This window comes from Alligator mississippiensis, chromosome 10 (assembly GCF_030867095.1).
Source record: "Alligator mississippiensis isolate rAllMis1 chromosome 10, rAllMis1, whole genome shotgun sequence".
Lineage (NCBI taxonomy): Eukaryota > Metazoa > Chordata > Crocodylia > Alligatoridae > Alligator > Alligator mississippiensis.
The window spans coordinates 50,003,648-50,031,270 of record NC_081833.1 but is presented as its reverse complement, the minus strand read 5'-3'; the positions used below and the strand labels follow the sequence as shown (position 1 = coordinate 50,031,270).

The following is a 27,623-nucleotide window of genomic DNA, read 5'->3' as shown; positions in this document are numbered from 1 at the left end:
CAGGAAAAAGTATAGCCAAAGAAAAAATGTTATATTTAGATTTTTCTGCCAAACATGAACTTGACAGAGTGTTGCTAAACTACTTGAGCTGATTCAAAATGCATTGGGAGTGTGGCAGGCCAGTAGGCAGAGCTCCTGTGTTGAGCCTCCCACTACTGGCCCACCACATGTGGTGGTAGAGGTGGAATCCGAATACCCTGCTGTATTAGAAGCATAAGTTGAGAAAAGGAATAGAGTTACTGAAAACCCTTGAGCAAACAATTTCTAATTTGGCATCGGGTCAACTGGACAGTGTAGATAGCTAGGATGGCTGACAAGTATGTTTACATGATGGTGGCCAACTTGAAAGAGCTGGTGAAAGAGGCCTTCATGTGAAGAAAGGGCTAAAGAAGGAAGAGATGATTAAACTCCTGTGTGACAATGACTCAGCTACAGAGTCACCTTCACGCATGCCAACTCCTGGGTCCTCCCCAGAATCACATCCCCACACACCAAATCTGGAGCCCTCTGAGGGATCACCCCCTGCAGAGGGGCGCTGGAGGTACCAAATGCGGCTAGAAGCTGAGGAGAGAGAGAACAAGCACAAGTATGAGCTGGAGCGTGAGAGGAAACAGCGTCGGTATGAGCTAGAGTTGAAAAGGATGCAGCACCAGAAGGAACAGCGCAAGCATGAAGCTAAAGAGGTTCAGCTCAAGTGGGAGCATAAGCTTGCAGTACTCCAAATGCAGGCAAATGCTAACACCGCAGGTGCCCAGCCTGCATGAGATGCATTCTCCAGACTGAACCCCCCCAATCTTCTCTCGCTACAAAGACGGGGTTGATCCAGAAGTGTTCCTAAGCATCTTTGAAAACCAAGCGCACCAATGGAAGTTGCCAAAGAAAGAGTTCATGAAACACATGGCTGCTGTGGTCTAGGGCAACACGTCTGTGGTCCTAAACAGCCTGCCCCTGGAATCAGCAGATAACTATGATGCATTTAAAAATGCCGTGTCTTCAAGGTTCAAGTTAGGACTGGATTATTTCTGGAAGAAATTCTGGAATATCCGCCCACAACCCGAGAAGACAATGGCTGATTTTGCGGCCCTGGTGTGGAACGCACTCCTTAAATGGGCAGAAGGAGCCAAGGCTGACAATTTAGAGAAGACGCTACACCTCATGGTGCTGAACCAATTTTATTACTGCTGCCTGAAGGAGATTAAAACCCTAGTCAAAGACAGGGCCCGCAAAACCATCCAAGAGGCCACTGAAATTGCAGATCAGCTGTTGCTAAATCGTGAGGGGCCAGACAAAAAGCCTCCATACTTTGGGAAGGAACACAAAGGGTTCCAAAGAGGGGGGAAGGGAGGGCCAGGTCCAAAAGGGGAAAGAGGGCCACCTCCTGTTAAGCGCAAGGCGGCCCCAGATTTGGTCAAACCACCCAATTCAGAAAAGAGGGGGTGCTATAACTGTGGGGAGCCAGGCCACATCAAGCCCAACTGCCCAAAGCTAAGCAACAAACCCAAGCCAGTTAGACATGCAACAGCTGTAAGCCGTGAGGAGGGAGACCTGAGCCATTCTGAGGGGCGTGCCTGTTGCTACAGGATTACAAACCCAGAGGAGGTGACAGCCTTCCACCAGACTAAAATAATGGTAAACGGGGTGAACCCTTGTTGGGGAACTGGACACAGGGTCCAGTGTGTCATTAATTAATGCCAACCTTGTTTCACCTGAACATATAGTCCCAGGAAGGACCCTTACCATTCAAGGGGTGGGGTCCCTGCCATTTGAGGCATCTGTAACATGTCCCCCCGAGTGGAGAGACTGCAGGATGTGCATAGAACTGGGCGTGCTGGAAGGGGCTCCTGTCCCCATCCTGGTGGGACGTGATATTATGGAGCTAAAATACCTGCACAGGGAGGAGGGCCACCTCCTAGAGCTAAAGCCCTACTGTGTTAATGTGACTCATCAACAGAGCAGAAAGGCTAAGGCAGGAGGAGCAAAAACTTCCCAGGGCCTAGTCATCCAATTGGCTACGGAGGCAGAGGGGGAGGAAGAAGAGACTCAGACTCCCTCTAACTGCAATCAGCCCCTGGCCATTGAGGAAACCAGCAACCTTGAGGTCAGGTTAAGTGACAGTCCCAGGGAGGAGTCTGGTCAGTCAGTGGCAGAGGAAACTGAGACTCTTGGGGAGAAGGTAAAGGACAACCCTGAGGGTGCAGGTGCACTCCTTACAGGAGCACCAGAACTTTCTGCTGATTGCTTAGCTGGGCAAGAGGAGTTCAAGCAGGAGGTTCTAGCGGACACCAGCTTGGAGGAGCTCCGGCAGATGGCTCAGGAGCAAAAAACAGAGTTCACCCCAAATAAGAGGGAACAGGTGGTCTGGGATAAGGGACTTCTCTATCGGTTGTGGGTACCAAAGAACCATGCAGAGACCTGGGAACCCCGTTGCCAGCTCATAGTACCTTGTAAGTTCAGACAACATTTGCTTTCCATGGCTCACGATTTACCATGTGCTGGTCACATGGGCAGGGAAAGGACACGCCAGCAGTGGCAGGCAAACTTTTATTGGCCCAGAATTGCCCAAAATGTGACAAACTACTGCAGATCTTGTGAGACGTGCCAGTGGACGGGCAAAAGTGGGGACAAGAGAGAGGCTCCCTACAGCCCCTCCCTATCATTGATCTACCCTTCCAAAGAGTGGGTATAGACATTGTGGGCCTGCTGAGGCATAAGACTCATAGAGAGAAGAAATACATCCTGACTGTAGTGGATTTCGCAACTTTGTACCCAGAGGCAATTGTCTTTACCTCCACCGAGGCACCTGTACTTGCTGACGCCCTAACCAAGATCTTCCAGCTGGGTTTTCCCTCCAAGATCCTGACTGCCCGGGGTGGAAACTTCCTGGCGGAGGTAATGAAGTGCCTGTGGGAGTTCTGTGGGGTGAAACACCTCAAGACCACAGCCTACCACCCTCAAACAAATGGCCTTGTAGAAAGGTTCAATGGGATCTTGAAAGGGATGCTAAAGGCCTATGTGGACTCTAACACCAATGACTGGGAGGAGAAACTGCCGCATTTGCTCTTTGCCTATCGGGAGGTCCCCCAGGAGTCCACTGGGTTCTCGCCATTTGAGTTGATGTTTGGGAGGTGAATTCAAGGTCCTCTCAATTTGGTAAGAGAGGAGTGGGAAGGGAAAATCGCTTCCACAAAAACCTCTGTGGTGGAGTATGTGCTTAACTTTCGTCAGAAACTAACTGACATGATGAAAGTGGCGCAAGATTCCCTGGCCGAGGCGCAGGAGAAGCAGTGTGTCTGGTATGACAAAAAGGCTCGCTTGCATACCTTTGAGCAAGGTAATAAGATCATGGTGTTCCTGCCACTAAAAACAGACAAGCTGCAAGCAGCTTGGGAAGGTCCTCATGTCATCCTGGATAAGCTGGATAATGTAACCTATGTAGTGGCCAGGAGTGGGAAAAGGCCTAAGACATTTCATGTGAACATGCTTAAACCATACTTTAATAAAAATGATGTGGTGCTCTGGATTTCCTCAGTAGAAGGATCACCTGAGGATCCAGAGGAGCCGGTCATGTATGGTGACTGGGATGGAGAGGCAGGAGTAGAGGAACTCTTCCTGCCGGACCATCTGCCCTCCCAGGACAAAGACAAGCTGCTCACAGCACTCAAAGACTTTGGGACAGTGTTCTCCAACAAACCAGGTAAAATGGACCTGGCAGTACACTCTATAGACACGGGCAGCCATCGCCCTATCCAGTCCAAACCTTACCCCTTAACAAGAAGGTGAAGCAAAAAATAATGCAAAAAATCACAGAGATGAAAAGGTTAGGAGTAATCCGGCCTTCATTGAGTCCCTGGGCCAGACCAGTGGTACTCGTCTGAAAGCAGGATGGGTCTATCTGGTTCTATGTGGACTACAAGAAGCTGAATGCTATTACCACCCCTGATGCTTACCCTATGCCTAGGATGGACACTTTACTTGATCACCTGGGCCCAGCCAAGGTTATCTCTACTCTCAATCTGTCCAAAGGATTCTGGCAAATGGCACTGGATCCGGATGCCATAGCCAAATCTGCCTTTACTACACCTGTGGAACTATATGAGTTTACAGTTTTACCTTTTGATATGCGCAACTCTCCTGCATCTTTTCAAAGACTGATTAATAACCTGTTACAAGGATGTGAGCAGTTTGCCATGGCTTACATCAATGACATTGCCATCTTCAGTCAGGACTTTGAATCGCACCTGATTCATCTGACCACCGTGTTAGGTAAGATCTAGCAAGCTGGTCTTACTGTGAAGGCCAAAAAGTGCCAGTGGGCACTATCTGAAGTGGTATATTTGGGACATTGTGTGGGTGGAGGTCATATTGCTCCCTTGTGGGACAAGATCAAGGCCATTAAAGACTGGCCACCTCCACAAACCAAGAAGCAAGTCAGAGCCTTCCTTGGTCTGGCTGAATATTACAGGCGGTTTGTCCCTGGATTTGAAGCGACAGCAGCTCCCCTACATGAGCTGACCAAGAAGGGCAGCCTTGATCCAGTGGTCTGGAAGCAGGGGTGCCAAGAAGCATTGGACACCCTAAAGGCCACCCTAATCAAACAACCGATCCTGAAGGCACCACTCCATGATAGGGGTCCAGACAGTCTTCCTAATCTGGACGTGGCATGTGCAGCTATGCAAGGCCTTAAATGCCTATATACCAATGCTCTTAGTATGGGGAACAAACAGGAGGAACTTGCCCTCAGAATAGCCAGTTCAAACCCAGACATAGTAAAGCTTACAGAAACGTGGTGGGATTCATCCCACAACTGGGCAGTTAGTATTAGGGGCTATAGGCTCTACAGGTGGGATAGAGAAGGAAGGAAGGGAAGGGGTGTGGCGCTCTATGTCAAAGAGCAATACACATCCTTGGCCAGCAAAATGGGGTCAGAGGGGGGGCAAGCTGAAGTGCTCTGGGTCAAGATACAAGGAGGTCGTGGGGAGAGGGATTTAATGATGGGGGTCTACTACAGACCCCCCAACCAAGGGGAGGAGCTGAACCAGGAATTTTCAGGCCAGCTTGCAGAGGCACTTAAGGCAAGGGATGTAGTTATCATGGGTGATCTAAATTAACCCAGACATCTGCTGGGAGGAGGAGTCAGCCAGGTCAAATTGTTCCAGGAGGTTCCTGGCCAACATACAGGACCTCCACTTAATCCAGGAGGTGCGCAGTCCCACCAGAGGAAATGCCCTGTTGGACCTGGTCCTAGCCACAGGCAATGATCTGGTAAGGGGGCTCCAGGTCCTTGACCACCTGGGTGATAGCGATCATCGCTTGCTGGAATTCATCATCCAGCACAGGGTGACAAGGGCCTGCAGCAAGGTGGTAGCCCTAGACTTCAAGAGGGTCAACTTCAACAAGTTGAGGAGATTGGTGAGAGAGGCACTGGGGTTCTCCAGGGCAGGGGAACTCAGTGCCCAAGATGAGTGGTTGTTCCTTAAGGAGACGATACTCAGGGCCCAAGGGGTGATGATCCCAACAAGAAGCAAGGGGGGCAAGAGTGCCTAAAAGTCCCCCTGGCTCACCAAGGATATCTGGGAATGCCTGGTTGCCAAAAAGGCGGCGTACACATGGTGGAAGGGGGGGCTATCTCCAAAGAGGAGTATACTTCCACCACTCGGGCCTGTAGGGGGGGCTGTTAGGAAAGCTAGGGCGGACATAGCGCTAGGACTAGTGTCCAAGATCAAAGATAATAAAAAGTCTTTTTTCAAATATATAGGGAGGATGAAGAAGGCATTGGGAAATGTGGGGCCCCTGCAAGATATGCTGGGCAATCTGGTAGTTGCGCCAGAGGAGAAGGCAGACCTCTTTAACAAATTCTTCACCTCTGTTTTCTTGTGCAGGGACCGGGACTCCCCCACCGTGATTCAAGATGGAGTCAAGGGGAACACTTCCAGACCTAAGGTTGAGGAGGACCAAGTTAGAGTGCTTCTGGAGGGGCTGGACGTGTTCAAGTCAGCAGGTCCAGATGCTCTCCACCCCAGGGTGTTGAGGGAGCTAGCAGGGGTTATTGCAAGGCCCTTGGCACAGTTTTACGAGCCCTCGTGATGCTCGGGCCAGATGCCAGATGATTGGAAGATAGCCAATGTGGTCCCCATCTTTAGAAAAGGGAGGAGGGAGGACCCGGGCAACTATAGGCCCACCAGTCTTACCTCAATCCTGGGGAAACTCTTTGAGAAGATCATCAAGGAGCACGTCTGTGATGGGCCGGCATTGGGGATGATGCTCAAGGGCAACCAGCACGGTTTCATTAGGGGCAGGTCATGTCAGACCAACCTGATTGCCTTTTACGATCAGGTCACAAAAGCATTGGATGCAGGTGTCGCCGTGGATGTAGTCTTTCTGGACTTCAGCAAGGCCTTTGACACTGTTGACCACCCCATCCTCATTAAAAAACTAGGCGACTGTGGCATTGATGCCTACACGGTCAAATGGATTGCAAATTGGCTGAAGGGTCATATTCAGAGGGTGGTGGTGGACAGGTCATATTCGAACTGGGGGGAAGTGGGCAGCGGAGTCCCCCAAAGCTTGGTCCAAGATGAACATGGGCCAATAGTGCGAGGTCACAGTCGGCAGGGCTAACCGGACCTTATCGTGCATCCACAGGTGCATTTCAAGTAGGGCCAAGGAGGTGATTCTCCCCCTCTACACGACACTGGTCAGGCCACAGCTGGAATACTGTGTCCAGTTTTGGGCGCCCGACTTCAAGAGGGATGTGGACAACATTGAGAGGGTCCAGAGAAGGGCCACTTGCATGATCCGGGGACAGCAGGGCAGACCCTACAATGAGAGGCTACGGGACTAAACCTGTTCAGCCTTCACAAGAGAAGGCTGAGGGGGGACCTTGTGACTGTCTATAAACTCACTAGGGGGGACCAGAAGGGTTTGGAGGAGACCTTGTTTTCCCCAGCACCCCCCAGGATAACAAGGAATAACGGCCACAAGTTGTTGGAGAGTAGGTTTAGATTAGACCTCTGTAAGAACTACTTCACAGTTAGGGCGGCTAGGATCTGGAACCAACTTCCAAGGGAAGTGGTGCTGGCTCCTACCCTGGGGGTCTTTAAGAAGCGGCTTGATGCCTACGTGGCTGGGGTCATTTGAGCCCAGTTTTCCTCCTGCCCAGGCATGGGGTCGGACTTGAAGATTTACAAGGTCCCTTCCAACCCTATTTCTATGATTCTATGATAAACCCTTCTACATAGCCACTGATGCCTCCAACTCAGGACCAGGAGCTGTACTCCTACAAAAGCACCAAGAAACACGGCACCCCATGCTGTATTTAAGCTGGAAGTTAATCCCTCAGAAGCTAAACCTGTCATCCATGAAAAAGAAGTGTTTGGCAATTGTCTGGGCACTAAAGAAGCTGAGGCTTTATTTGTGGAGGAAGCAGTTCACTGTCCTATCAGACCATGCCCCGCTGCAGTGGTTGCAAATAATGCAAAACACCAACGCCAAGCTTCGACGATTGGCCTGGCAGCTTCAGAAGTTCAACTTCATTGTCAAATACATCAAGGGAAGCCAAGATGTGATAGTGGATGCCCTGTCACAAAAAGACTCTGGGTAGTGGGTTGAACAAACTCAGACCCACCTGACTGAGCTCTGGTGTGGGAGTTCCTTAATGTGCTTTCATGTTCTATATGTATTATTGTTATGACTAGTCTTATGTCTTGTGTAATCTCTCTTTAGGTGTAAAAGGTAACCCTTCCAAATGAAACACACTCGTGCCCATAGCTCTGTAAAGCTAAGGTGTCCAAGCTTTTAAGGGGGGGGGGGGAGGGCGGGGAGTGTGGCAGAAAGCCACCTTTGTTTCTCCCCCAAAAAACTCTGCCCTGTGACAATTTTGATTAGGATGGGCCTGGCAGAGAGAGACATCCTTACCCTATTTGTTTAGGTAACCTAAGCTGAATACATTCCTGAGGCAGGGGGGAAACCTGCTCTCTCTGCCTATGTAACTAGTATCACATACCTGAGTGAGGGGCTTCCTTCCTGGTGGGCTAGAGTCTGCCCGGCAACTAGTGATGTATTTCAAATTGGTTGGCTGACAGCCAACAGGTGCTGGCCTCCATTGGACCAGGTAAATGAGGTCACAAGGGCTATATAAATTAAGGACTGCCCAGGAGGAGGAGGCAGCAGCCATGAGAAATACTCAAAAACAAAAAAGAGCTGTACCATGTGAAACTTGCTCTCTCTCTCAAAACTTATGGTCAAGAAACTGCTTGTCTCCAGAGGGAATCTCCAACAGCCTCTGGATAATACTTGTAAGTAAGCTAACTGAGATCCAACTAGTTATATAGCTTGCAGTAACGCAAATGTGAGATCAAAGGCTACCCCAGTCACAGGAGTTTGCTCTATGGGTTTTCTCTGATATTGCTGTACCCTGTACCCTATTCTAACCCTACCCCTTGTAACCAATAAAGTTCTCCTTTGTAACTGGTGTAGGAGACTTACTGAGGGGTAGGTTTAATTATGCCTAGGAGGCCCCTTAGGTCTGTGGACTAAGGGAGACCATCCTTTTTGGCCCCCAACTTGGAGAGGTGCCCCAAGTGCTTGTATTGGGTCAAGTACCCATAGAACTATTAGGCCTGTATTTCCCTGAGGACACAGAACTTAAAAGTTTCCCTCTCAGGGTGGTGGCAGCACGTTACCCCTGGACTCTGTGGTGGGCCTCAAAAGTGGGTCTGCCAGGGCTTAGGCGCCCCGGGAAGTCAGGTGGAGTCCGGAAGATGGACGGGCGTAGTGAAGTGGGAGGCTTAACGCAGGAGCTCTCCCTACTGGCCCACCACAGGAAGTAACTAAGAAACTGATAGGAAGGCCCTCAGACATATCACTCAGGGCTAGGTCAATGTAAATGCTTCATCACACAGGCATTCAGGAGCTTTAATTTGGCCAAATATGGTGCATCCAGTACGAGTTAGATCACCTTGAGAAGTCCACTAATTTAGATTAAAATCAGATTAACCTGATCTCCCAGACACATGTAGACATTCACAGGCTTCCCTGGGGATGGGAAAGCCCAGCTGCTCACCCCAACCCTGAACAAGTGTTCGCCACAACTGGCGAACTTTAAACCATCTACTTGAAACCATCTACTTTAAACCATCTAGACATAGACTGGGAACAATGCATGTAGCAGTTCACTGCTCCTGGGAGCTATGCAGGGATCCCAAAGTAAGTAATTCATGGTGATGGAGGTGTGTGGGATTGCAAGTTGGTTGGTGGGTCTTCATGGAGTTTGGCAGGTCTAGAGGGGGATTGGTGGGATTGGGGGAGCTTGTGGGTTTGTGGGGAGATTGGGGTACTAAAAATACCCCAGTCGAGGTCAGGGGGATGGAATTAGCACAATCCCAGGGTAGGGGTTAGAAGCTGAGTTTTTCCTTCCCTGGGGCTGTGCTGAAAATGCCTACATTTGCTTGGTAGATCAGGTTAACCTGGTCTCACTCACTGCCTCTTGCAGCATTTCAACTGAAATTTGCAGTGCGGGGGCAAAATTAGACCCCTGGATATCCAGGGGCAGGGCATGGTCCGGGATCATGCCCTGAGACAACCAGAGGCTTGGTCCTCCACAGAGATGCTCTGGTAGCCAGCCAGAGCATCTCTATGTCTGGCCCTTGCCCCAGTGCAGAAGCATGCTGCCTCTGCCTATGTGGGGCAAGCAGCAGTGCAAGCTGCAGCAACCTGGACCTGGCTTTGTGCCAGGTAGGTAGGAGGTTGGGGGAGCTGAAGGAGGAGGGGAGGGGACCATGGGGGGAGCCTCCTGGCCCCAGCCCCCATTCCTTCCCCTAACTCTTCTGAAATATTCAACCAATCATGATATTTATTAATTACTGGGTGCATCTATACTAGACACTATATCACCATAGCGACGAGCTATGGCAACATAGCTCATCACTCCGGCGATGTAGCATTGGCAGGCACAAACCGTGACACCAATGTGACATTGCTGTAGTGACAAGCTACCTTGCTATAACACATTGCTACAGCGACATAGCTGCTAAAAATAACTGTGCACCACTGAGACGGCACCATCATGTAGATGTGCCCAGTGCATAGTTACTCTAAATTTCTGAGATTCTGTAGAAGTCTCTTCTGAATTCCCTTGCCCCCGCAAAAAGGAAGTACATAATAGATTGATTTCACCTTATAAATACAGAGTACTAAATTAGCTGGAAGAATTATCACTCCCTTCCTTAGGCATCTTTGTGTGTGTGTGTGTGTGTGTGTGTGTGTGTGTGTGTGTGTGTGTGTGTGTGTGTATTTTAAAGGTCACAGGTAATTGGAGCACAGGGAAAATATTCCTGCAACTCTAACCCTTAAGGAGGCCCAGCATTATACAACAAGCAAAGTCTATTGGCAGTCTTTCAATGGGGGTAAAAACTCTACCCCTAACTCTCCCTGACTCTCTCTGTTCCTCTAGGCAGCTACCTCTGTAGGGACCATGAGCAGATCTCAGGTAAAATGCCCCTAAAAATATAGCATTCACAAACAGTGATTGTGTCTGACCTTGTTCTGAATACCGGAGGTAGACTGGCTTCTCACTGTCCTCCTGCAGAGAGCTCAGGCAGCATACAGGAACCTTTGCCCCATGTCCAAGTCATGAATACAACATTAATGGTTAGCAGCCTAATGTAGTTTGTTTTGCTCTGTGTAGACCAATCATAGACTACATGCTACAAGCATTTCAAATAATATCCAGGATAACCGCAAATAAAAACAAACTCTTGTACAATATTGTTACAAGGAAATACCATGCTGCAATTTTCTCGTTCTCAAATGCCTTCTCTTGCCCAGTGGACATCTTAATATAATTAAAGTAGTGTTTACAGAACGTGGTTTCCTTTATCACAGTTTCCTTATATAGGACGTAATACTATCTATAGGACATAATACTATTAAGTGAAGATACTAAAGGTAAAGATGAAGGAGTCCAATTGTGGAGCTATGTGCTCTGCATGTGTGTACATGTGTGTACACAATATACATACACATGCACACATATACATCTATATATATACATATATCCATATAGATCTAGATAGATAGATAGATCTATACACACACACATACATACCTATATACAGACACACATATATGTCACAGTATATATACACACACACACAATATATATATATATATATATATATATATATATATATATATATATATATATATATATAGTGTGTGTGTGTGCGTGTATGTATGTGTGTGTGTGTGTGTGTGTGTATATATATATACACACACACACACACACACACACACACACACTGTTATATAACCCTATGGCAGAAATTAGTGTTCCTCTTATAACAGCCAGTAAGGCAATTATCTCAGCATGCTCTGAAGCCAGAAACTAAATACAACACCTAGCCAGAAGAAAAACTGTGACACATAGTATAATCTAAAAAGTATTACCTTCAGAGCTTTAGTCAATGTTCACGTTAACAGCTCTCATTTTTAGCAGAGCTAACCTCTAAACTATTGACTCCTGAAGACCTATGTTAAGATTTGACACTATTTTATCTTGGAATTTAATTTGGATTTGTCACTAATTAAAATACATGTGGCATCTCTCTAGCATTAACCCCAGTTATAATCAAGTTGTGGATCACAGCTTTCCCAGCAAAAATCAAGCAGCAACCTATGGACAAAGTAGATGTTGGAACAAATCAAACACAAGCCACACATAATTCATTAGGGAAGCAAATCAGTGTCACAGCTAAGGCAGCTATTTGAAAAAAAATAATAATTTAGGAAAAAATCAGACAGATTTGAAGAAGCAAATTACCTTTCAATGTCTTTGACATTCACATTTAGATTCATAGAGGGCATGAGGAACCAAGAGTGCTTATAAAATTGAATTAGATTTCCCTGTGACTGACCCTTTCCATATGCTCTCCACCTGGAAAGACCTTCTATCCTTCCTTTAAATAGTTTCTTTTGTATTTATTATTTCCATTTTAACTATAAGTCACTAATCAGGAATCATAGGTTTCACTTTACTAGATGCTATATACGCAGACATAATGAAGACAGATCCTGCTCCTAAGACTTTATATATATTATATATTCTAATTTGCTCCAGTATCTAGGAATACATATAAAATTTAGAGACAATGTTTTAGTTCCATGTAAACTCTGATTTTTCTGGGTGTTTCCTGGTGAGCAATCTTATCCACCTCTGAAGGAACTAATGCCTTGCCCCAGTCTGTTTCAGGTTCTCTTGTTAGGGAACAATTGACTGGTTAAACAGAAACTTCAAGGGTAATACCCAAAGACTGCATCCACATGAGCATGCTCATTTCTTTCCCTGGAGACAAGAAGCAGTGGCTCACTTTGGCAAGCCCAGCAGCCTTAGCTGGGGTCCTGGGGGCCTCCTGGGGCTGCAGCACTGGTGATCCTGGTGCTCAGAGCCTGGCCAGCAGCCAAAGCATGGCTGCATTCATCTCCACGTGGCCAAACAGAGCAATTCTCCTGCCCAACATCGGATGCTTATACAAGTTACATTTTTCACATGGTGAGGTCCTTGAAAGCTCTCTACAGCCATGACTTCACACACATTCAGGTGTGTTATTTGTGCTTATAGGTGCAGAGTGCTTTTAAAATGGATGATCACCAAAAAAAAATTAACCCTTGTTAAATTAGCTATTAGCTGAAAGCTCTCTAGAGCAGAGCACCTTGGGGAACTTCTTTCCATGTTCCCTGTGAGGGTTATGTGTGGATGATTCTGCCTGCATCCCGTGTATCTTTGCAGAACTGGGCTGGTATTCATGGGGCTGGCCTGAGTCTCCTCCTTGTGCAATGGGGAGGAAGAGGGTGAGGAATAATACCCTTTTTGGCATCTTGGGGGGAGCCAGATCAGGCCCACAAGGAGATGGGGCTCCATTCCCCCCTCTCCTGCCCCCCACTCCAGCTCCAGCTGCAGCAAAGCTGAGCTAACAGCTGTATGCTGCTGCTATCAAAAAGCTTGAGCACTGGGTTGGGGGAATGGAGCGCCTCCATCTCGCAGACTCAACCCAGGTCCAGTACTCCTCAATATCTAAATGTAGGTGTATACTACAGACCACCAAACCAGGGTGAGGAACTTGATCTAGAGTTCACCTGAGAACTAACAGGGGCTGCCCGGGCATGGGACATGGTCATCATGGGTAACTTCAATTATCCAGACATCTCTTGGGTTGGATTGGTCGCAGTCCTTCCTGACCTCCATCAAAGAGCTTTTTCTGACTCAGGAGGTGCACAGGCCAACCAGAGGTATTGCTCTTCTAGACTTGGTGCTGGTGACTGACTTAAACATAGAGGGCAACCTGGGTGATAGTGACCAGGAAACCATTAAATTCACAGTCTGTTGCAAGGCAGACAATTGGATTGCAGGCTTGAAGTTTTGGATTTCAATAATGCAAACATCAACAAGCCCAGGTCACTAGTACAGAATGTGCTGAGGGGCCAAGGACTGAAGGCGAAAGGAGTTCATGAAGAGTGGTCGTTCCTAAAGAACATGATCCTTGAAGCACAAAGGAAGTCCATTCTCATGCAGAGAAAATGTAGCAAAAGAGCTGGGAAGCCCTCTTGGCTAAACAGGGAGATCATGGTCCTTTTAAGAAAGAAGAAAGCGGTGTACGCTCAATGGATGCTAGGGACAGCCACCAAGGAGGACTATATAACCATAGCCTGCGCTTGTAGGGATCAGATTAGAAAAGCTAAGGCAGCAACTGAACTAAAATTAGCAACGGGAATCAAGGACAACAAGAAGTCTTTCTTTAGGTATGTAGGGAAGAGGTGGAAAACAAATGGACAAATGGGAGTGTGGGGCCATTGTTCAACAACTCAGGACAGCTAGTCACCAGCACTCAGGAGAAAACTGAATTCCTGAATGACTACTTTGCCTTGGTCTTGCACCGGGACAAAGGGAAAATCATGCCAGCGGGGGTACAGAATGAGCAGGGTTCAAATGACCGCCTTCCTACTATTGCCATAGAATTGGTGTGTAATCAATTAAAGAAATTAGACGTATATAAGTCAGCAGGTCCAAATGAACTTCATCTGAGAGTGCTGAAAGACCTGGATGAAGTAATTGTGGAACCCCTGGCAAAGCTCTTCCAACCTTATAGTGCTCCAGGGTGGTTTCTGAGGACTGGATGAGGGCCAATTCTGTGCTCATCTTCAAGAAGGGGAGAAGGGAGGATCTAGGAAACTATAGGCCAATTAGCCTAACTTCTATCCCAGGGAAAATCCTGGACAAATTCATTAAGTAGTCTATGTGCCATAGGCTTGTAGAAGGTAGGATTCTGAATGACAGCCAGCATGACTTTCTTCGGGGAGGTCTTGTCTTACCAACCTCATTTTCTTTTATGATCAGGTGACTCACCACCTGGATAAGAGAGAGGAGGTTGACATTATATACTTCAACTTCCAAAAAGCTTTTGATCTGGTATCCCATGATGTTCTCATGAGAAAATTGGAAGACTGTGGGTTTAACTGCAAGACAGACAGGTGGGTAGGAAACTGGCTGCGGGGCAGGACCCAGAGAGTTCTAATGAATGGATCTGTGTCATTTTGGTGGGAAGTGGCTAGTTGGGTTAAGTCGTGCTCTAACTCATGGCACTTTGTGTAAAGCACCATGAGTTAGAGTGCCTCACCAACAGGCTGCCTAAATGTCTGTAGGCACCCATTAGCTACATGCTTTTTCCTCCCTCAGCCCTGAAAGAAGGATGCTTCCTTCTTTTAAACACTCTGCTGCATTGCATAACAAACATATAGCCCATAACACTTTCCTAGGTGCCTGACCCTGTCATACAAAGGTTACAGATAAAGTTACAGATATTAGCTACAAATAATTGCCCTTCTCTAGGCATTGCCCTAATAGTTGAACTTCTTCATGAACATGGGCTATCAAGGGGAAACCAGAAGTCTCCGCAGCTTTTCAGCCAGTAGTTTACAGGGATTCTTTTAGCAGAACCTTCCACCCTTTTTTTTCTCTCTCTGCCTCTTTCTGTGCTCTTCATCTATTGTAAAAACACAGCTTTCAATTGCTCCAGTGAATGGATAGGAAATTTAAACTGCTCATTTTCACACAGCCAGAAACCTGTTGAAATTAAAAGAAATGTACGGTGAAGTTGGAGATCGTTTTGTGAAGATCTAGTTTGGAGTAGAAGACTATTCTTGGATGCTGAGGTAAGCTTGAAGCTGGACTGCTCAGAAATGAATGAAAAGAAGGGGTAATGAAGAATATTATACTAATCACCAAAACAGTCATTGATTTTTTTTTTTAAGTAGCAAAAGAGAGGTAGAGCCTAGACAGATCTAAAAATAGCATTTCTACCTTCTTTGTCAGAAATAATGAAATGAAATACTTATTCATTCCAAAAAAAAAATAGTTTACAGCTACAGCTTCCTGTTCTTTGATGGGATATATAGTTCTCCTGTCTCCCAAGTCACTGTATTCAGGTTGAGAGAACCTGACATGACATTTTACCCCCTTTCCTCCCCCTCTCCTTTTTGACTACCATAAAGGTAGCCCAAAGTTTTGCTAAGTTCTGAATTCCAAAGTTGTGTGCCAAAAACTCCCCACTTCCCTCCTTCAAACACCTTTTCTCTCATAAAGGCATTGTCAGAAAGAGAGAAAAACATATACATACTTTTTAAGGAAGAGTAATCTCACTGAAATAAAAAGAAGTTATGATTTTAAAAGTAAGCTTTAGTTGTTAGCTGTATTCTGATGAAAATCTTGGTGTTCTATGACACTACCTGCTGCTTATGTGATGGATATGACTGTTTATTTTGTTTTGATAAATTTTAGAGGCACCATAATGTTATGTATTTCCTGGGTATAAAACATGATTGCCAATCCTCTCAGTCTCCCTAGGATCAAAATCAAATGAGGGACAAGGACTTTTCCATTCAGGAGTAAAACAAAGTATATGAAGAGGGAGAAATGAAGAACAAAGTTAGTGTGGCTCTTATTAAATGTAATATGAATGTATTTTAAAAAGTAGCTGTGACTTCTGGATGAGCTGGTTTCTGCACATGTATTCACACTGGAAATGTCCTAGCTTCAGAGTAATCTTAATTGAAATCAGTGTGATTTTTCTCTCCTTTTCTTTTACCCATTAAATGCTCATGGTTTTTTAAACAAATGCATATCAACAGTTCTTAAGAGTCCTTTCTTCTACCTGTGCTTATTCCTACTTTATGCCATAATTCTCTGTTTGTGACACTGTCATTTAATCCATATAAAGATATACTGTTTAAGCAGTTACTGATGTTCTGCTTATAAGGGGGGAAACAATTTTGTATTAAAAGAAATATGTTACAAGGAAAAAGAATCAGCAATATTACTTTGTGGAACTGAGCAGAATGTGCATGTTAACAATGATCTTAAAATACATGTTTAACATAGTCACATAAGCCTCCATGCCCTCAAGTTCAATGTAAAGCTCCCTCTGTCTAGGACCCCTGGCAGACTTTCAACTAAAAGTGCAATGGGATTTGGTCTATGATCTAAACAACTGTGTCTCTTGCCATGCTACACATGCACAGCAGGAAGCATGATCATGGGATTGGGGATCAGATCTCAATCATGCCAGCTTTGCCAGTGCACGGGACCCTCAAGCACTGGCAAGTAATAAGTCCATCAGGTGATCAGCCTGGCCATATGTTCAGTTTAAGGTCCAGTGGGAACCAGCCACAAAGTTAGTACACAAAATATTGTGTGTAATAACTTTGTGGCTTATTCCCTGTTTAATAGAGCCATTAATTGCAGAAATGTGTGGCCAGATTACTACTTAAAATGTGATTAACTGATTAATAATGTCTTAGGTGTAACATCTGCCAGAGATCTAAAACCCTGTAAAATCACAAACATGGTGATAAGTCAGGCACATATTCTAACAAGACAGGTGTGTGTATCAATTGAAAAATATCCCTTGAATATTAGTGTGTTATGCTTATAAAAGGTTTAATTCTGACCTTATACCAGTCCAACACTGATGTGATTTTTAAATCAAACTATATTAAGGTCCACATTTGTTAAAGTTTAAATATAATAAATGTCTTAACAGTATTATGGTCAAGCATTGAATTTCCTTAGAATTGAACAAATATTACCAAGGGAGTGACTAGAGGATGCATTGAGGTGGTTCTTTTTAAAGCTCACCCCCTAATTAGCTGATGGAATCAGTAGATGAGTCTTCACCTGCTTTCTTCTTATCCTCCTTATCATCCCAAATCAGCCTGAAATGGGGCCTAGAAGAGTAGATGTAATGCTGTTATCTCAAGATCAACTTCTCTGCTGATATCACTTCCAATATGCCATTGACTTCCAATGTACATTGAGTACATTTATGGGCAACAGATGTATCAGTCACAAGACTCGCAGTCTTCTCCTAAAACATGTATCAAGAGGCATTTGTGAAGATAGCAACAAGTTGAAGACAAAAATAGATATTGGTTATTGTTCTGAGCCCAAAGAAGTAATGGTGAAATTATGGTTTGTCTAGAAGACTATAATAAATATATCCTGTAAATTAAATCTTCCCTTCTCCCTCAGGAATTGGAACCTTGAGACTACAAAAAAGACAGCTTTTAACAAGTATTAACCTTTACATTCCAGTATCCTTTTCTACAGGGTTTCTGCTCAGGTGATACAGAATACTGATGGACTATCTATTACATAGCTTCTGCCCATGGGTCATTGCACAGTCTTAAACAACCACAGAAACCAGAAGATAAATCTTTTGATGAAATACTTTCAATTCTTCAGAGACATTTTGAGCTAATGCCAGTGTTTATCCCAGAGTGGTTTCTCTGCTGTCAGCAGAAGCAAAGAGTGTTTATAATGCAGTTTGCATCCAGGCTGAAATTCTGTTCCATAGACTGAATCTGGGCAATATTCAGCCAAGGCACCTGGAGACTATTTTGTCTGAATTATTCACAATGCAGAATGCAAGATCAATACATAGAGTTCACCAATGATTGTCCAAATGCGCAGTACAAGGCACTTTTTGAGATATTGAAATTAGTTAGGGATGCATTCATCCTGAGTTACCAAAGAGAATACCTCTAAGTAGCAGGTTTCAGACTCAGAGTTACTGTATGAGGACAATCTTTACTGGAAAGAAAATGTGATTATACAGAGTATTAAGAAAGAAACGCTATGTACAAAATAGAAGGTTTTCAGTGTGCCCAGCTCTGCTTTTACAGAAAATAATCACAGGCTAGAATAAGGTTAAGAGAAAGAGAATGAGAGAAAAACTAGATACATATTTTTACAGACTCCTTAGGGTATCATAACAAAAAGGGCCCAAAGGACCATTTGTGCAGTAAAGTATAATATTTGTCCTGAACATGTAGGAGAAAAGGCAAGATGCAAGGGAAATGTTTAAAATACATTACAATTTTCATAACGTAACATCTGGGAGTTATCTAGCCATACAATGCAGGTCTTCATTCCTTCCTCACATGTTTGCACCTATTTGCAGAAGCCTATCACCAACTCTCCACCTCTCAAACCCTGGTCCCCAGCTTCTTAACTGGAACCTACTGGCTGCCCCTCATGTAAGTAGTAGGAGCATGGGGAAAGCGTGTTGTCTACATAGTGCACAAAATATTAGCATGTCCAGCCCCATACCCCAGTTTCTTTAGATAATGTCTCCCTCTGAGTTCACTTCCAGCTCTGGTTTATTATCAGAAAATCAGCCGCCCTGTGCAGTGAGTACCTGAACTGGAAACCTGCCACCAGCTAGCACTATCAGTTAACATGGCTGGCTCCTGCAGGCATATCCCCAGCTACCTGCAAATTCCTTCTGTAAAATCAGCTAAAAGGCATCCATTCTGTATTTAAAGGATTATATCCATCTCTGGCACCCCATGTAATATTTTTGGATTTGTCTGGATAAAGTTAGCCACAACCTGCTTCATATAACTTCTGTTTTTGTCAGCTTTCATACCCACTGCAGTTTTTCAGATGTCAAACCAGATCACAATTACTTCTGGAAAAAAATCTTCCCTAAAGGCTGAATACCTATTCCCATTATGCATCTGAATGACATGTGTAATTCTGGGAATTTACACATAGTTTGGGATTCTAATTCACCCTGCATGAATACCCACCCAAAGTAAGAGAAAGGTCCTCCCATGTTTCAGCCCAACAGCTGAGTACTTACAGCACTTGCCCAGGCTGGGTACAGCTGGGTTCTAGGCCCTCTTTACCCAGAGACGGTTAAACCTACATCTCCTGCTTCTTAGAAAAATTTTCTAACCACAAAGCCATGAGTTAGGCATTGCCAGACCCCTCTCCAGCCCTCTTTCTGAAACAGAGATGTTGAATCTTAAGTTTAATATTCACTGAATAAAATGATAAACAAACACGAGGTCAGTTTCTGCCCCATTGAAAGTAAAGGCCCAGGCTAGAACCCAAGGCCCCTTCCAATTCCAGGGAGCCATCCATCTCACTGAATCACAGCCTCTGGATCAGGTATGGGCAAAATACAGGCCATGGGCCAGATCCAGCCCACAGAGTGATTTTGCCCAGCCCATGTTGAGTCCCTCAGCCCACTGGGCAGTGCTGGGCACCCCCATACTGCACCAGCCCACAGCTCACCCCAGGGTGCCTGCAGGGCAGTGGCAAGCCCCACTCCCATTGGCTCAATGTAGGGTAGAGTGGCATGGAGCAGAACAGCACAAGGGCAGCAGCAGGAGCCCCAGTGAGATTGCTGCAACTGGGACCAGTGTTGGGGCCAGGGCGGTCTACATGGACACTGTGTGTAGCCAGGTGGGAAGCTGCATCCAGAGCAGGGGACCAGTCTCCATGGAGGCTGTCTGTGCTCTGAATGCAGTGCCCTCACTGGGGCTCCCACAACTGCCCCTGTACTGCTCCATGCCATGCCACTCTGTCCCACAATAAACTGGAGGGCCTGGGGCTGCTGCCACCATGCAGTCATCCAAGGGTGAGCTACAGCCTGGCATTGGATGGGGGTGCCCAAGATTTCACTGGACTTCCCTGACCCCAGCATAGCCCTGGCTACTGTAAGTGGTGGGGCATGGAGTCACTGCCAGGCCCACCTCCCTCCCTCCCACACCTGGGCTGTGTGCCCTAGGCCAGAAGAAGGGAGGGAGGCTAAGTTCCTCCCAACCCTCCTCCATGAGGCTAATAGCTCTCCTCTCGCATAGTAGGTACTGCAGCCCCCAGAAAGGCCTGGCAATGGCTTCCAGCTCTGCCCTAGTCCTGTGCTGTCACTGCCTCAAGATCCCAGCCCACCCCAAATGCAGCTTCAGGGAGCCATGCAGGCAGGATATGTAGGTGAGTGGGGTGCTGAATCCGGGCCTGGGACTGGAATTGTGGGGTGGTGACAGTGTGTTGCTGGGGCAAGAAAGAGCTGTGATCCACTCCCTAAACAGCCTTGCCAATGGAACTGCCAATGGAATGTGTTGCAGGGGCATGAGGGCAGTGGATCACAGCTTTGACCTGGCCCCAGACTCACCCTGTAACTGCCATGTGACCCTGCCCTGTGATCCCAAGCTCACCAACCCCTGTCACTCCTAAACACTGATGCCCAAGACCCCATCCCACATAGTGAGTTTTGGTGAGTTAATGGGTGGTGGAGTGCTGAGCCAGCCCATGACAGCTCACCAAAATAGCCTATGTGGCCCACAAGTCCAATAATTGTACACCCCTGCTCTAGATGGTTTTCTCCTTTGTGGTTTCTCATATCTCCCATTATTGGCTGCTTAATAACAGTTTATCCTGGACATTTGTAGAAATGGAACATAGTCCTTACACAGAGTAAATGTAATATACTTGAAAGAATGCATGTAAACAAAGAAATACTGTTGATGATGTTTTTATTTCCTATTGATCCAATAATTTGCGGCCTGGTCCTGCAAGATGCTGAATGCCTTTATGTCCTGACCTAGCATTTAATATCCCATTTAGGAAACACTTTCGGCCACTTCAGAGAGAGATAGAGGTATAGTTGTCAGGGGACAGATGGGAGAGGTGAAGGTTGTGATTAAATAAATTTTTCAAGATTTTTCTGCTTCTGCTTCTGCTTTAGAAAGAGGAAGGCTCAAGACATCCTTCACAAGACCTCCTGGTCTTTTTTCCTTTGAATTGAGTATTATTGTTATTAATATACATTAATTTTCTAAGTCTTATTAACAAACATTATTCATATTCTCTATTTGTGACCTTTGAAAAACACATTTGTATTAGACCTCTTATTAAGAGTATCTTTGGTTTTCAACTTCAGAAGACCACAAACACAGAAAAAGTGAGAGAGGGAGAGAGAGAGAACAAACAAATCAACACGACACAATAAGAAATAATCAAGAGATTTTTTTGGGTCCCTTTTGACACTTCCAGTAATGGATGTTTCAAATCTTTCTTCTCTTGAAACTCCTTCTCACCAAGAGAATCCCTCCATATCTTCTTCAGTCCTCTCATTTGAAAGCTCACGCATTACTCACAAGTAAAGGTACTTGACAGTTAAATATATTACTTTCAGAGTCTTTGGACTATGAAACCAAGTCCCTTATTTTATCAAACACAACTATTGACTAGGGAGCAAAACCCCCTAAGATAGTAAATCTTCAGACCATGAAGGGAAATGGAATGATTTTCTAATGGAGTATATCTGACCGCCTCTGGCTTTTAGAAACTGTCTTTAAAGTCTGCTTACTGGGGCATAGATGACCACTGAAACACAGACAGATTTGTCACTTTGGCTTTCAGGACACCATCCTATAAGGCCTTAAAATACTTCAGTGGTTAGACCTTTCTTTGCTAGTCATGAGATTCCTGAATTGGATTTCATTTCTTGCCAGATTTGACACTGTCAGTGGAAGACCAATTGAAATGATTTCTTAAGAAATGCCCAAATAATACTAGTCATTGTTACAAATCTTTTTGTCCTCCATAATGCTGAGCAAGAAGAAAGTTTGATGGTAAAAGCATAGCACACTATCATTGTTCCAAAGACTACTGTTGTAGCTATTCAAACATTTTGCAATGTACAGGTAGTACGAACATACTTTTGATTTGATTAGCACAAGATCCAGGTCCTAAAGCCATGTCTCCATAAGCTGACTCCAAATCCTTTAGCATAGTATATTATGCCAGATTCTCTTCTATTTGCCCTTACCCCTTGTAGACCTTCTGATTGATCAGCTCTTCAAAAAACAACTCTTTTGAGCTTCAGTTTTTTGTTATCACATACAGAAGGCTACTTACAATCTAACACCTAAAGCTTTCATATGTGAATCCCCAACTAGAAGCAAACTAAGCTCAAAAATGTTATGCTGCGGCTAGTAAAGCAAGCAAAATGCTGGCTTGCATCCATAGATGCTTCTCAAGTAAATCCCGGGACATCATTCTCCCATTGTACTTGGCCTTGGTGAGACCACAGCTGGAGTACTGCGTGCAGTTCTGAGCTCCGCAATTCAAAAAGGATGTGGAAAAGCTTGAGAGAGTGCAGAGGAGAGCCACACACATGATCAGAGGTCAGGAAAACAGACCTTATGATGAAAGGCTGAGAGCCATGGGGCTCTTCAGCCTCAAAAAGCGCAGGCTCAGGGGTGATCTGGTGGCCACCTATAAGTTTATCAGTGGTGTTCATCAGGATCTGGGGGAATGTCTGTTCACCAGAGTGCCCCAAGGGATGACAAGATTGAACAGTCACAAACTCCGCTGCGACTGATTCAGGCTGGACATAAGGAAGAACTTCTTTACTGTCCGAGCCCCCAAGGTTTGGATAGACTGCCGCCGGAGACGGTTCAAGCTCCCACTTTGAACGCCTTCAAGACACAATTTGGATGCTTATCTTGCTGGGATCCTATGATCCCTGCTGACTTTCTGCCACAGGGGCAGGGGGCTGGTCTCAAAGATCCATCGGGGTCTCTTCCAGCCTGAATGTCTATGAAATCTATGAAAAATGCTAAGTACGTAAAGCTCACTTTGACTAAAACTATGGTATCGGGCATCCAATCAGGAATTTAGACACAATGCTTAGTAATGCTTGGATTGTATAAAGGTCTTTTTATGCATAGATTACAAAATACTTGATACAGAAAAATAAGTCTCACCAGTCCCATTTTATGGACTGACAAAATGAAGTACAGAATAGTAAAAACGATGCAGAAAGTCTGTAGGACATCCAGGAATAGAATCACGTCTAATGCCAGCTGGTGTGAATCAGAGTAGCCAGCTGGTACCCTTGAAAAGCTCCAGAGGGGATAGGAAGCCTGTGGGAATCTCGCCCATGGTAGTCTTTGTATATTGCATTTTAGAACCTGCAACATGGATTCCATTTATTACACAAGTAGACAACATATTAACAAATTCTGATGTGGTCAGAATGCACATTCAAAGCCCCTTTCTGTGTAAGCCTCTTAAAACCATCATATCCTTTGCAGGAAAGATCTCATGTGCTTATAATTAAAGGAGGTAAACCTTTACTAGACCTGCCCTTTTTAAAATAGATAGATCTTCAGCTCATTTTCAAGTAAATCTAGTTCTGTAAAAATGTATCAGGCAATGAAACCATACTGATTTTCACAAACAGAGAATCTGACCCTTTCATCCTTTTCAGCAGGAAAATTTTTACTTTTTGAAAGTGACTTTTACTTCATTGGGATCTGTTCAACAGAACCCAGTTAAATTATAAATCACAAACAACACCACTACAACCAATTTTGTAATAACAATCTTACACATACTGTATGTATTGAAATGTCTGTTTGCCCAAATCTGCACATAGTACATGAAGTAAACCCCCTATTTTACCATGCCAGATAATCTATATCCTGGATGTAATACCTGAGAGGTCTAAAACATACTCCCTTCTCTTAATATCATTTGTTAACACTCCACCAATTACCCTTTTATTTGGTACTAATTTCTGAAGACAAAATGTTCTGTTGTGTTCATACAGTCAAATTCTGTACACCAGAGATGAGCAATCTTGTTTAACTTGAAACATATTAAAATATTGTTGGTTCAAAAGTTGGACTTGAACTAAAATGATTTTAAAGCACAAGGGATCAGAGAAGACAACAAATCTATGACTGTACAAATATTAATTTCTAGAGGTGGAACATTTCTACCACTAGATTCTGGGAAAGGAAGCAGTATAAAAGTTCAGTCTGTAATTGCCCCATCTCCCTCCTCCCCCGTGCTCCTTTTGCCTTCCCTGGGGTGATCCTGGTGTGGCCAAAGTATAGCTGTAAGTCCTTCTGTTCCCAGGAAGGCTGGAGGATCAGGGAAAGCCCCCTGCCCACTTTGCACATTGGCAACCCCAGAATGAGAAGCAGACAGGGGGCAGCACTACTACGTCCACTTGGCACCAGGCACAGGTAGGCCACCCCTGACTGGCTGCCAGGCATGGGACAGCATGCCCCTGACTCCTGTCACTACAGACCCTCCTCCAAGCCCAGCCCTAGACTTCCAGGAAAGCCCCAAAGTGGGTCACCATTGCACACCCAGCAACCCAGCTGGTGGCAGTGGGGGTAGGGATGCCCCACAGAAGGAAGGATTGGGCCCCTTGGAGCTCCAGCAAATGGCAGGTGGTGGCAGGAGACACCCAACGCTTTTCCTACAATTGGAGTTCCTGCAATCGCACCAGTCAGACACCGGCTGCCACCGCCTGCCATTCATTGGAATTCTGAGGGCCTAATCCTTCCTTCTGCAGAGCACTCCACACCCTACCTAGGGACGTTGTATAAAGATAGAAAAATGCTTAGCTACAAATGTTCCCTTCCCTCAGTCCTCCCTGCCTGCAGCTGACAGCTGGCTGCAGGGAGGAGGCAGGGCTGGGCAGGGGGGCTATGCTGACTTGCCTCTGTGAGATCCTGGAGGCGGGGCTAGGTAGGTGCTTGGCCAGAGCAGCTGAGCATGGACACACTGCTAACATGTCTCCCTGCATGGAGGAGTTAGCAAGGGGCTGCAAAACAGCCTGTGATGCCAGAGGACAGCAACCTAACTTGAGTTGATAGGGGATCTGGTACAGAATTTCAATATACCAGTCTAACCTAAATTGATTAAGTCTGAAACCACATCAATCCAGTTCTATCTTAGACCAGATTCTGCCATTTTTAAACAAGTCTATGTGCACTCTGAACTTTTGGTTGGTTGTGGGTGTAGACTACTTTCTGATTACTTATACAGATTTACATATAATGTCTGTACCTGGTCTGAATGTCTGTACATGGCCTAAGTGTAAAGTAATGTGGATCAGAGGGTATACAAAATGAAAACCAGTCATTATGTGCATAATAAACAGAGAGGGGAGAGATTCTAAGCTTTGTTCCCACTTGTACCGGAAGGGAAGTTTTGTATTGATAAGAGACAATACAATATTTTCTGAACAGGAACAACTTATATTTGTCAGTGAATCAACATTGAAAAGAGGATACTAACTACAGAAATAAAAAGGGTTCATGAATTCCAACTAATTTTCGATCTTCAAAAATAGTTCAAGAGGTTCCCAGTAGTGGAAATACAATAAATTGCCTGAACATAATTTAGAAAAAGAAATTCCATTCAGCACAAAAGATAAAGCAATGCATTGTGTCTCAGTTCATGTTCAGATTTATATTTAAATTAACTGACATTGTAATAGGATGTTTCGTTTATTCATACCCACATATCCCTTATTTCACCATCAGAAGTCTATTATGACCCCTGCATAGGGTTCATCAGTGATGAAAGAAGCATAGTTATGAATCCATTTTAACCACACTTCACCCCCAGCCTTGAGAAAGAGAAATCATATTAGGTAGCTTTATAGAAGCTACCTAGTTGTTTTCCCTGGGGTTCTTAGAAGTCATTATTGAGCCTCCATCAAATTCTGATAATTTGCTTTATGTGCTTTATAATGCTTTATTAAACAAATGAACAGAATATACTCTTTTCCTTATTCCCTCTTATGGAAGGCGACAATCCATTAACAAAATAAAACAAATTGGGAAGATATTTGAAAGATTCTGGAATCAGATTTCTAGTTTCCTAGAAAATAAGGGGAAAGAATGAAGGGAGAAATGCTTGGAAACAAAAAAGCTTTTTCTTTTCTGGAAAAACTGTTGATCATCAAATGAAAAAAGCAAATGTAGATTTCCTACAGTTCCTCTGTAAAGAGAGGAAGCTACTGCCAAAAACACAGTGAATGCAATTCAAGACAGCTGCATCAAATAATCTATTATTGGCCCGGGCACACTATTACATGAAAGTATAGAAATTACTATCATATAACTACCAAGAAATGGAGAAATTATTATTTTGATAAAAACAAGTCAAATTCTAATTTATTCAGAGAATATTGGCTAAGGAGCCAAAAGGAGCCGGCTGCCCAGTTCTCACTGAATTGCAATGCCATCTAAGCATCTTTAAGAAGCCAAGCCAACATTTTCAATTAAACTTTTTTCCATTTATATGTTTAAGCCCTGATCCTGAAATGTTCTGAGAACAGAAAACACTGTGGTCAATGAATGTTTCAGATAATCAGCATCTTTCAGAACCTTACTGAGAAAACCAAAACTATAAATCTACTCAGTTGGCCACTTTATGGATTTTTTGTAAACTAAAGGGGAAAACAGAATAGTTACATAACCAGTCTGAAGAAAATCAATGGAAATGTTTTTCTAGGTGAACTTTCACACTATCAGTGACCAAAAATGGGACCTCCCAAGACACTCCTGAAAATCAATACCTACCTGATTAAAATACCCAACACTGATGCTGAAATTAATACAGTTTTTGGTATTATTTGGAAAAATATTATCCTTTCATAAAATGATTCTTCATCATGAATCATTGAATAAATATGTTTTGACTGCTCTGATTGTAAGTTGTGACACTGTCAGATAATACCACAAGTTTAAAATTAACACATTGTCATAACTGTTTGCCTAGCAGGCACAGTTCTAAAAAGATTCTGCTGTACTGTAACATAATTATTGCATGGGGAAATGGAGTTAGAGATCCACAGTGTGAAAGATTTTACTAGATCCAGATTCTCCTAGTGCTCTCTCTTCCCAATCAGAGGCAGCTTGAAGAGCTTTGCACTGAAATTTCTTCAAGCGGAATGTTACCACTTACACGCATGACAACAAGCACAATAAGCTGATGAAGGCCTCTGGTGGTGTTTCAGCAAGTGCTTCAGCACGTGCTTAACTTTATGTAGATACCTTTAAGTTAACATGCTTAAATTCTTCACTGTGTTAGAGCCTCAGGCACTACCACAGTGTAAATGACCTGTAGCTGGTGCGTAGACACCAGACTAATAAAAATAATACTCAATACCAGAATTAGAACATGTCTGAGCTTATCAAAGGACCTTGCTTCTCCATCTTTTAAGAGATAAAAACAATATATCAGCCATTTTGGCTGTACATGGCCACCATGACTTTGTGGTGCTTAATTGTCAATGTCTTGTAAATTCAAGAAATAAGATACCATTAGCAGACATAAGACCACCACCTGCCACTCAGCCTGGCTGCTGTTAATGCAACCATGCTGACACTACAGAAACAATACAATAATCCTGAAGGATAAAGAAAAGGCCAGTCCTTGTCTGAATAATATCAACATTGTTTGAATTTAA

The 27,623-nt window shown here is 44.5% G+C and overlaps 1 long non-coding RNA gene across 1 annotated transcript in view; it reads right to left on the bottom strand.

Annotated features, from left to right (window-relative positions):
* The window catches only part of LOC109285681 (uncharacterized), an 86,974-nt gene extending 76,360 nt beyond the window's left edge, over window positions 1-10,614 (bottom strand). The window contains exon 1 of the long non-coding RNA XR_009455037.1: window positions 10,537-10,614. This is a non-coding gene — a long non-coding RNA (uncharacterized LOC109285681). The remainder of the gene's footprint in view (window positions 1-10,536) is intronic.
* Window positions 10,615-27,623: the final 17,009 nt, after the last annotated feature.